Genomic DNA, 8997 nt, shown 5'->3' on the forward strand with positions numbered 1-8997 from the left:
AGTAATAGCAAGGGGCGATCAATAAGTAACCGAGATCAGAGAGCACGGGCGGTTAATATTCGAACATGAGATACCATACATTATGTTGCTTTTTTCACAATTTTTATTTCTGTAACACCAAAATTTATCTTATTGTCCCTAAGATTATCTCCAGTGTAGTTTTTTTCAAGTCTGTCCATAAAAGAAAACAACGTAGTTATAGTATAATATGGTTGTTGCTGCTCACATTGGTTAAAGAATGACCACATGATAAAAAAGTCATCAAAAGTATTGAATAAGACCGACAGTTCCACGAGACATGAACTCCGACTCTCTATTTCATTGAAGGGGCATACCTTGTGAGAGTCTAATACATGTACACGTAAATACTTCATTATTCGCAATATTGTATTTAGTGTTGGCAACTTGCTGTGAAGTATCATTGATTTATATTTTAAATACAGAAGACTCTCCTATTCCAGAAGCTTACCTGGTTCTTTAGCGTGTCAGGTTATAAGCGCCCACACACGGGACTCTTATCCCAATGGTGGAGGAGCAGGGGCTCTAACTCGTGATCCTAGGTTTCGCAGTCAGACAGTGTTACCACTGGACCACTGCGTCCGCTCTAAGGTGTACTGATACTTCGATTTACCCTATTTATTGTGTCATTTATGTTAGGTTAATTATTTTATTTACACTCTCCTATATTACATTCTAGTCGTAAGAGGGCCCCGTGAAAGATTAGCTTTGCTAAATGGGTTACCCTCTATAAATAAAGAATTTACTTACTTACTTACTTGTTGAATACAGGGTAAGTGCGGGGTTGGCATGCCACAAACGCTTAGCTCTGTAGGGAGAGCGTTGGTCTACGGATCGCGGGGTCGTGAGTTCGATCCCCGGGCGGGGCGTATGTTCTCCGTGACGATTTGATCAAAGACATTGTGTCTGAAATCATTCGTCCTCCACCTCTGATTCATGTGGGGAAGTTGGCAGTTACTTGCTGAGAACAGGTTTGTACTGGTACAGAATCCAGGAACACAGGCTAGGTTAACTGCCCGCCGTACGAAATACTGTTGAAAAACGGCGTTAAACCCACAGGCACCAGTATCGGACCTGGGACAAAAATATGTTTGTTTTCATCCTAAATGAGTTCAAAAGGAAAAATATGTAGTGAAATATGAGCCCCCTTCAAAATATACATATGTCTACTGCTTAGACATTTGTATATTTTGAAGGGGGCTCATATTTCACTACATATTTTTCCTTTTGAACTCATTTAGGATGAAAACAAACATATTTTTGTCCCAGGTCCGATACTGGTGCCTGTGGTTAAACCCAAAAACAAACAAACAAAAGCCACAAATGCGTTCAAACCTCCAGTTTCCTTTAAATTGGTTACTGACCGTTCCAAGGCGGTGACCTATTTTCAATTTGCTTTTTTTCCCGAACGTTTCGTATTATAATATCTGTTATGTATATTGTCTTTTATGTGGATCATCAGTTGTTTTACTTCCCTTAAACCCCGCCTCTCCCACTTTCACTGAAACTGAAACTGAATTATTTGATTAAACGCCTATTCTATACAATGACATATTCAATGGCGTTGTACATTTAATTTAACAAGTTTAAAAACTAACACCTGCAGTTATCGCACATAAAACAGTTATCAAAAAATTAAAACAATGCCATAAAGTCTCCAAAATACAGTGTCTTAAGATTTTGTTTGAATGTATCAAATAATTCACTTTTGCGTATTGCTAACGGCAGTTCATTCCACAGTTTTGGACCAGAAGTACAGAAACTTTCTCCTTGAATGTTTTTCACTTGTATGGAACAACATAACGACATTCAGAATTTTCTGACGATCTCAAACCTTGTCTACTAGGAACATACTCTGTAAGCAGTTCTGTTAAATACATAGGTGCTCTGCCAATGTGATAGCTATACATGGAAGAAAGTATCTTAAACTCAATCCTTGCTTTCACCGGCAACCAGTGTAAGTTTGGAACTGTTTACGGTTCCAATTCTCCATTTTCTTTAAGACTGAAGTTCGGTGCTCATCATATACCATTATGAGCTCCCATTTGGTATTTTTGCAACTGGCCGTTCTTGCGCAGTACTCCATTTTTTCCCTTTGTTCGTTTTGTCCGTGAGTGTGCGTGCGTGTGTTGCTTGTACAATTGTGATTTGTAGTTTGGAGAGGCAATTTTTTCAGTTTTGAACGTGGCTTTCCCTATTTTATATTCATCCTTGTTTCCCCCGTTCCACCTTTTCTTTTCCCATTAATTTTATTACGGATATTTAAAGCAACCAGTCTACTATATCTTGGCACTACTGACAATTTCTAGTTTTGGCGGTCCTTCTTTGTGATGTGAAGTTCTGACTGTGTTTCTGTGCTCTATGCTTCCAGGAAATCTACCCTTACCTTTTATTTTTTCATATAAGTCGCCGGTCCATAGCTTAGGCAGTTGACTACTTGAAAATTTATTTATGATGTCATAATAAAACACATATTAAATGGCTTGCAGGTCAATTGTCAAAACTACTGACACCCAGTCCTTCGGACCTTGGACAATCATTTTGACTACAAGCAATTCAATATAAATCTTCTGTACTGTACTATACTGTACTATACTGTACTGTATTATACTTGCCTAGAGTTTTTTCAATGTATAAATAAATTAAAAAATTTAAGCAGGATTTTACATGAATTTAAAACCTTTAATTATGACATAGGTATTGAAAATGAATCTTGCTGAAACTACCTATACTGAGGGCTTTCTCATCTGTAAGTTTAAACATTAGGCGGTACATGTAGAAATTTCCTTAGAACTTTGGAAGAGTCAGCATCCACCGATTGCTCAAGTGGATAGGCTCCGTCGTTAAGTTTTTTTTTTTGAGGACTAAAAAGTCAGAAAGTTTTGGATCAGGGTCTCAAACTCGTTAGCACTGGTTTTGTTCTCATCACTTTATCACTGGACCACAGGGTGGCTGAGCTACCCCATCACTGGACTGCAGGGTCGCTGAGCTGTCTTATCACTGGAACGCACAGTCGCTGAATTTCCTCATCACTGGACCGCAGGGTCGCTGAGCTGTCTTATCACTAGATCGCACAAAACAAAAACACTGGACAGTTATCTAAAAAGTCAGAAAGTTTTAGAACAGGGTCTCAAACTCATTAGCACTGGTTTTGTTCTCCCCACGCCATCACTGGACCGCAGAGTGGCTGTGCTACCCCATCATTGGACCGCAGGGTTGCTGAGCTGTCTGATCACTAGACCGCACGGTCGTTGAGTTTCTTCATCACTGGACCGCAGTGTCCCTGAACTGTCTGATCACTTGACCACAGGGTGGTTGAGCTTCCACTTTAGTAGACCGCACGGTCGCTCAGCTGCCTTATCGCTGGACCGCACGGCCGCTCAGCTGCCTTATCACTGGACCGCACGGTCGCTCAGCTGCTCAGCTGCCTTATCGCTGGATCGCACGGTCGCTCAGCTGCCTTATCACTGGACCGCACGGTCGCTCAGCTGCTCAGCTGCCTTATCGCTGGACCGCACTGTCGCTCAGCTGCCTTATCACTGGACCGCACGATCGCTCAGCTGTTCAGCTGCCTTATCGCTGGACCGCACGGTCGCTCAGCTGCCTTATCACTGGACCGCACGGTCGCTCAGCTGCCCTATCACTGGACCGCAGTTATAATATTTCATTCACATTGTGCATTGTGTGTATTAGAGCCAAAACTTTGAAATTTTAACACAAATATGTTACGTTTCATATTTCATACATAGAAGCAGATGTCGGACTCAAGTTTAAGGGCTCATTTTTTATGTAAGAGCGACACTCGTATGAAAGAAACCGTTGACAAAGGGACGTAACCTGTGCATTTGATAAAGAATGGCCGTCGCATTTAACTTCCTTTAAACAACTCTTCACGAACTTATCAAGTTCGTCGGTCAGTCATCCGTCGGTCCTCACTCTGGAGCCGACATTGTCATAGCAAACGAGGCAAGACCAGAGTTACGGCTGTTTCAAAATGTCAATTTTCATAATTTTGGTCACATTAATGTATACGATTATCTGAATGCTGCATATCATATGAACAGATGCATTCTTTTTTATTACATGCTTTTCAGAGAATTATTGAAATATTAGAGTGGAATTGTCTGATCAAACAATACAAAAAGAAATTGTGTACTTGTGAACACCAGATCTAACATATTATATATTAAACGCCACTTGTAAAAATATTGTATCTATTGTTCACCAGATGAAGATCTTACACTGAAAAAAAAATCTATATATTTCTATTTCAGAGGATGCATTTTGCCGATATTGTTACTAAAGACAAGAGTGTTTTACCGAAGCTATTACTATTGTCACTAATACTAATTAGTATGTGTTAATTGGTGCTGCTGCCTCGTAAACCAAGGTTATATATGTTTTACTGAGACTATTACCGTGGCAACCAAAGACAGACGGGTTTTACTGCTGCTATTTAGTGTCATTTGCTGATGGTTAGCTTGGTAAAACAAGTGTTTTTTAAATGATACCGTTAGTCTGGCAACTAAAGACAGATGCGTTTTGCTGATGCTGATTCCTTGGCAACTAAAGACAGATGCGTTTTGCTGATGCTGATTCCTTGGCAACAAAAGACAGATGTGTTTTGCTGATGCTGAGTTTGGCAACTAAAGACAGATGTGTTTTTTTTTTGCTGATGCTGGTTTTGCTGATGCTGAGTTTGGCAACTAAAGACAGATGTGGTTTGCTGATGCTGTTACCTTGGTAACTAAAGACAGATGTGGTTTGCTGATGCTGTTAGTTTGGCAACTAAAGACAGATGCGTTTTGCTGATGCTGTTAGTTTGGCAACTAAAGACAGATGCGTTTTGCTGATGCTGAGTTTGGCAACTAAAGACAGATGCGTTTTGCTGATGCTGAGTTTGGCAACTAAAGACAGATGTGGTTTGCTGATGCTGTTAGTTTGGCAACTAAAGACAGATGTGATTTGCTGATGCTGTTAGTTTTGCAACTTTTGGCAACTAAAGACAGATGCGGTTTGCTGATGCTGAGTTTGGCAACTAAAGACAGATGTGTTTTTGCTGATGCTGGTTTTGCTGATGCTGAATTTGGCAACTAAAGACAGATGTGGTTTGCTGATGCTGTTACCTTGGTAACTAAAGACAGATGTGGTTTGCTGATGCTGTTAGTTTGGCAACTAAAGACAGATGTGATTTGCTGATGCTGTTAGTTTTGCAACTTTTGGCGACTAAAGGCAGATGCGTTTTGCTGATGCTGTTAGTTTGGCAACTTTTGGCAACTAAAGACAGGTGTGATTTGCTGATGCTGTTAGTTTGGCAACTAAAGACAGACGTGTTTTACTCATGCTGTTAGCTTGGTAACCTAAGTCAGACGTGTTTTACTCATGATGTTACCCTGGTTAGTAAAAACAAATTTGTTGTTACTGATGCTGTTAGCTTGGAAAATAGAGACAGACGTGTTTTACTGATGCTGTTACCTTGATAACTAAAGACAGACGTGTTTTACTGATGCTGTTACCTTGTAAACTAAAGACAGACGTGTTTCACTGATGCTGTTACCTTGATAACTAAAGACAGACGTGTTTTACTGATGCTGTTACCTTGATAAACTTAAGACAGACGTGTTTTACTGATGCTGTTACCTTGATAACTAAAGACAGACGTGTTTTACTGATGCTGTTACCTTGGTAACTAAAGACAGACGTGTTTTACTGATGCTGTTACCTTGGTAACTAAAGACAGACGTGTTTTGCTGATGCTGCTAGTTTGGCAACTAAAGACAGACATGTTTTACTCATGCTGTTAGCTTGGTAACCTAAGTCAGACGTGTTTTACTCATGCTGTTACCCTGGTTAGTAAAAACAAATTTGTTGTTACTGATGCTGTTAGCTTGGAAACTAAAGACAGACGTGTTTAACTGATGCTGTTATCTTGTCAACTAAAGACAGACGTGTTTACTGATGCTTTAGGTTGGAAACTAAAGACACATGTGGTTACTGATGCTGTTAGCTTGGAAACTAAAGACAGATGTGTTTAACTGATGCTGTTACCTTCAAAACTAAACACAGAAGTGTCTCACTGATGCTGTTACCTTGGTAATTAAACACAGACATGTTTACTGATGCTGTTAGCTTGGAAACTAAAGACAGACGTGTTTTACTGTTAGCTTGTTCAATAAAGACAGATGTGTTTTTATTGATGCTGTTACCTTTGTATCTAAAGACAGAGATGTGTCTTTACTGATTTTGTTACCTTGGCAACTAAAGGCAGATGTATTATTCTTGATGTTACTACCTTTGGTTGCTAAAGACATATGTATATGAATATGTATTTCACTGATATTGTTGTATTATAGTGGTGGTGCTGTCTTGTCAACCAAGGACATAAATGACTAGTATACTGATGCTGATTTTTTACCTCGGTAACAAAAGTCAGCGGTGTTTCAAGTTAACAAGTTCTAGAAATAAATAACGATAGATTATCAGATGCTTAACAGAGAAAAAGACATTGTTTTTGCAGGAACGGAAATTTACTTGAACGGTGCGGAATATTCGAAGTGAGCTGACCATATATTTACCAGTTTGGGAGTAAGAGTGTTTTAATGACTATGGGTTTGCAGCAGATATTCGATTTTTATGACTTTTCCCCAACGATAGCAAGTTGTTTGGACGATCATCCAGCGTAGAAATATTTTTCATTTGTTTAAAAAAAATTAAAAACAAATTTAGCTAGAGTGCCAGAATGTCACAATATACGCCTGCCATAGCAAATTTCTTTAAAAATACACTAGCGCTTGTATTTGCAAATGGAACATAAAAAAAACTGTACCTAGATTATATAGAGATACACACTCTCTATAAGTTATGTCTAGTTCTGAGAAAAACAACCTCTAATTATCGAGCGGACACTGTCATTTTTGGCATTTCTGATCTCCAATTCAGGGACCATTACTCTGAAGATACTGGTCTGAACTGGCTGGTTACCGATCGTCTGCATAAGTATGGTTGACTTCAAAGAAAAATTACTCTGGGTATTGAGCGGACACTTTCAATTTTTGCAATTTCGATCAATTCAAGGGCCATAGCTCTTGCGATAATGGTCGGAACTGGCTGGTTATCGAACTTGCCCTAGATTTTATGGAGCTACACACTTTATATAAGTTTAGTTTAGTTCTGATATAAAACACTCTACTTATTGAGCGAAGACCGATTCTACTGGTGTTTTCCCCCTCGTTTTCTGTTTATTTAACACCATACTATTGAGGCTGTATGTCGTTCTAAAAAACTCAACTGTGGTAACAGGATTTTAAAAAATCAATTACCTTGATTAGTTTTAAAGTTATCATAAAAACATTGTTTGGGGTATTGTTCATTAAAAATGTCAGTCATTCTGGAACAAAAAAAATTAAATTTTGGTTTTTCATGTTCATGCTTTGTTATAAAACTTCAAAAATATCTTAGTTAGCATAATGCAAAAGAATTAAAAGATTTCTTAAGAAACATGTTTCGAAAGTTTGATTTTGCCCGACTTTTACAAAGAGAAAAAAATGCATGATTAGCTATAAACTTGACATCCTTATAGATATTTCAAAAGATCCTACTAGCCCGCTTGGGGACATTAAGAATGATGTATTGTTTCTATCCTGCTGTTGCAAAATAATTCCAAATTTGCGAAAAACTCTGTTACGGATCAGGTGGATCAAACAGAACGCAAGTCACTTGAAGGATGGGTTTATTATACAGACTAAAACCAACACTATTATTTATGGTGGCTGATTTCTGCCATCTCGTTCTGGCGTGTTGGCGCGTTTGCAGGGCGCCAGAACGCCAGGACGCCAGGACGACAATTATACGCGCCAAGACGACAAACAAGGCATTTGTCGTTCTGGCGGGGGCGCCAACACGCTAAATTGGGAAGTTGTCGTCCTGGCGTTTTGGCGTCTTAGCGCGTTTGCAGGGCGCCAACACGCCAACACGCCAGGACGACAATTATACGCGCCAAGACGACAAAATCCATATTTGTCGTTTTGGCGCGTTCATTTGTCGTCTTGGCGTGTTGGCGCGTTGGCGTTTGCAGGGCGCCAAGACGCCAAAACGCCAGGACGACAATAATATGCGCCAAGACGACAAAATCCATATTTGTCGTTTTGGCGCGTTCATTTGTCGTCTTGGCGTGTTGGCGCGTTGGCGGGGGCGCCAAGACGCCAACACGCCAAGACGACAGATGAACGCGCCAAGACGACAAAATCCATATTTGTCGTTTTGGCGCGTTCATTTGTCGTCTTGGCGTGTTGGCGCGTTGGCGGGGGCGGAGGCGCCAAGACGCCAACACGCCAAGACGACAAATGAACGCGCCAAAACGACAAATATGGATTTTGTCATCTTGGCGCATATAATTGTCGTCCTGGCGTGTTGGCGTCTTGGCGCCCTGCAAACGCTAACGCGCCAACACGCCAAGACGACAAATGAACGCGCCAAAACGACAAATATGGATTTTGTCGTCTTGGCGCGTATAATTGTCGTCCTGGCGTGTTGGCGTCTTGGCGCCCTGCAAACGCGCCAACACGCCAGAACGAGATGGCAGAAATCAGCCACCATAATTATTGGATAGAACTGTTATGGAATGTAGGCTCAGGAAAAGTGATGTTCCGAGTTACAGTACATTCACTTCACTTTGAAAGCATGACAAAGTTCTAGGCCGGACACCACACTCACAGACATACATATGCAAAGACACACACAAGGACAGGTGTAATACTATATAGCAAACATTTTAATAGCGGAGGTAAAAAACTGTGTATGTGTCTGAAATTTTTCTCCACCTCTGATTGATGCGGAAAATTGGCCAAGTTAGTACTGGTACAGAATCCAGAATCTAGAGCCATCGGTTATATAAACAGCCCGCCACCAAATAACTGAAATACTGTTGAAAAACGTCAAAAACCAAAAACAAATTAAGAATCAAACCAAAAGGAACATTCT

Source organism: Mercenaria mercenaria, chromosome 7 (genome assembly GCF_021730395.1).
Source record: "Mercenaria mercenaria strain notata chromosome 7, MADL_Memer_1, whole genome shotgun sequence".
NCBI classification, from domain to species: Eukaryota; Metazoa; Mollusca; class Bivalvia; order Venerida; family Veneridae; genus Mercenaria; species Mercenaria mercenaria.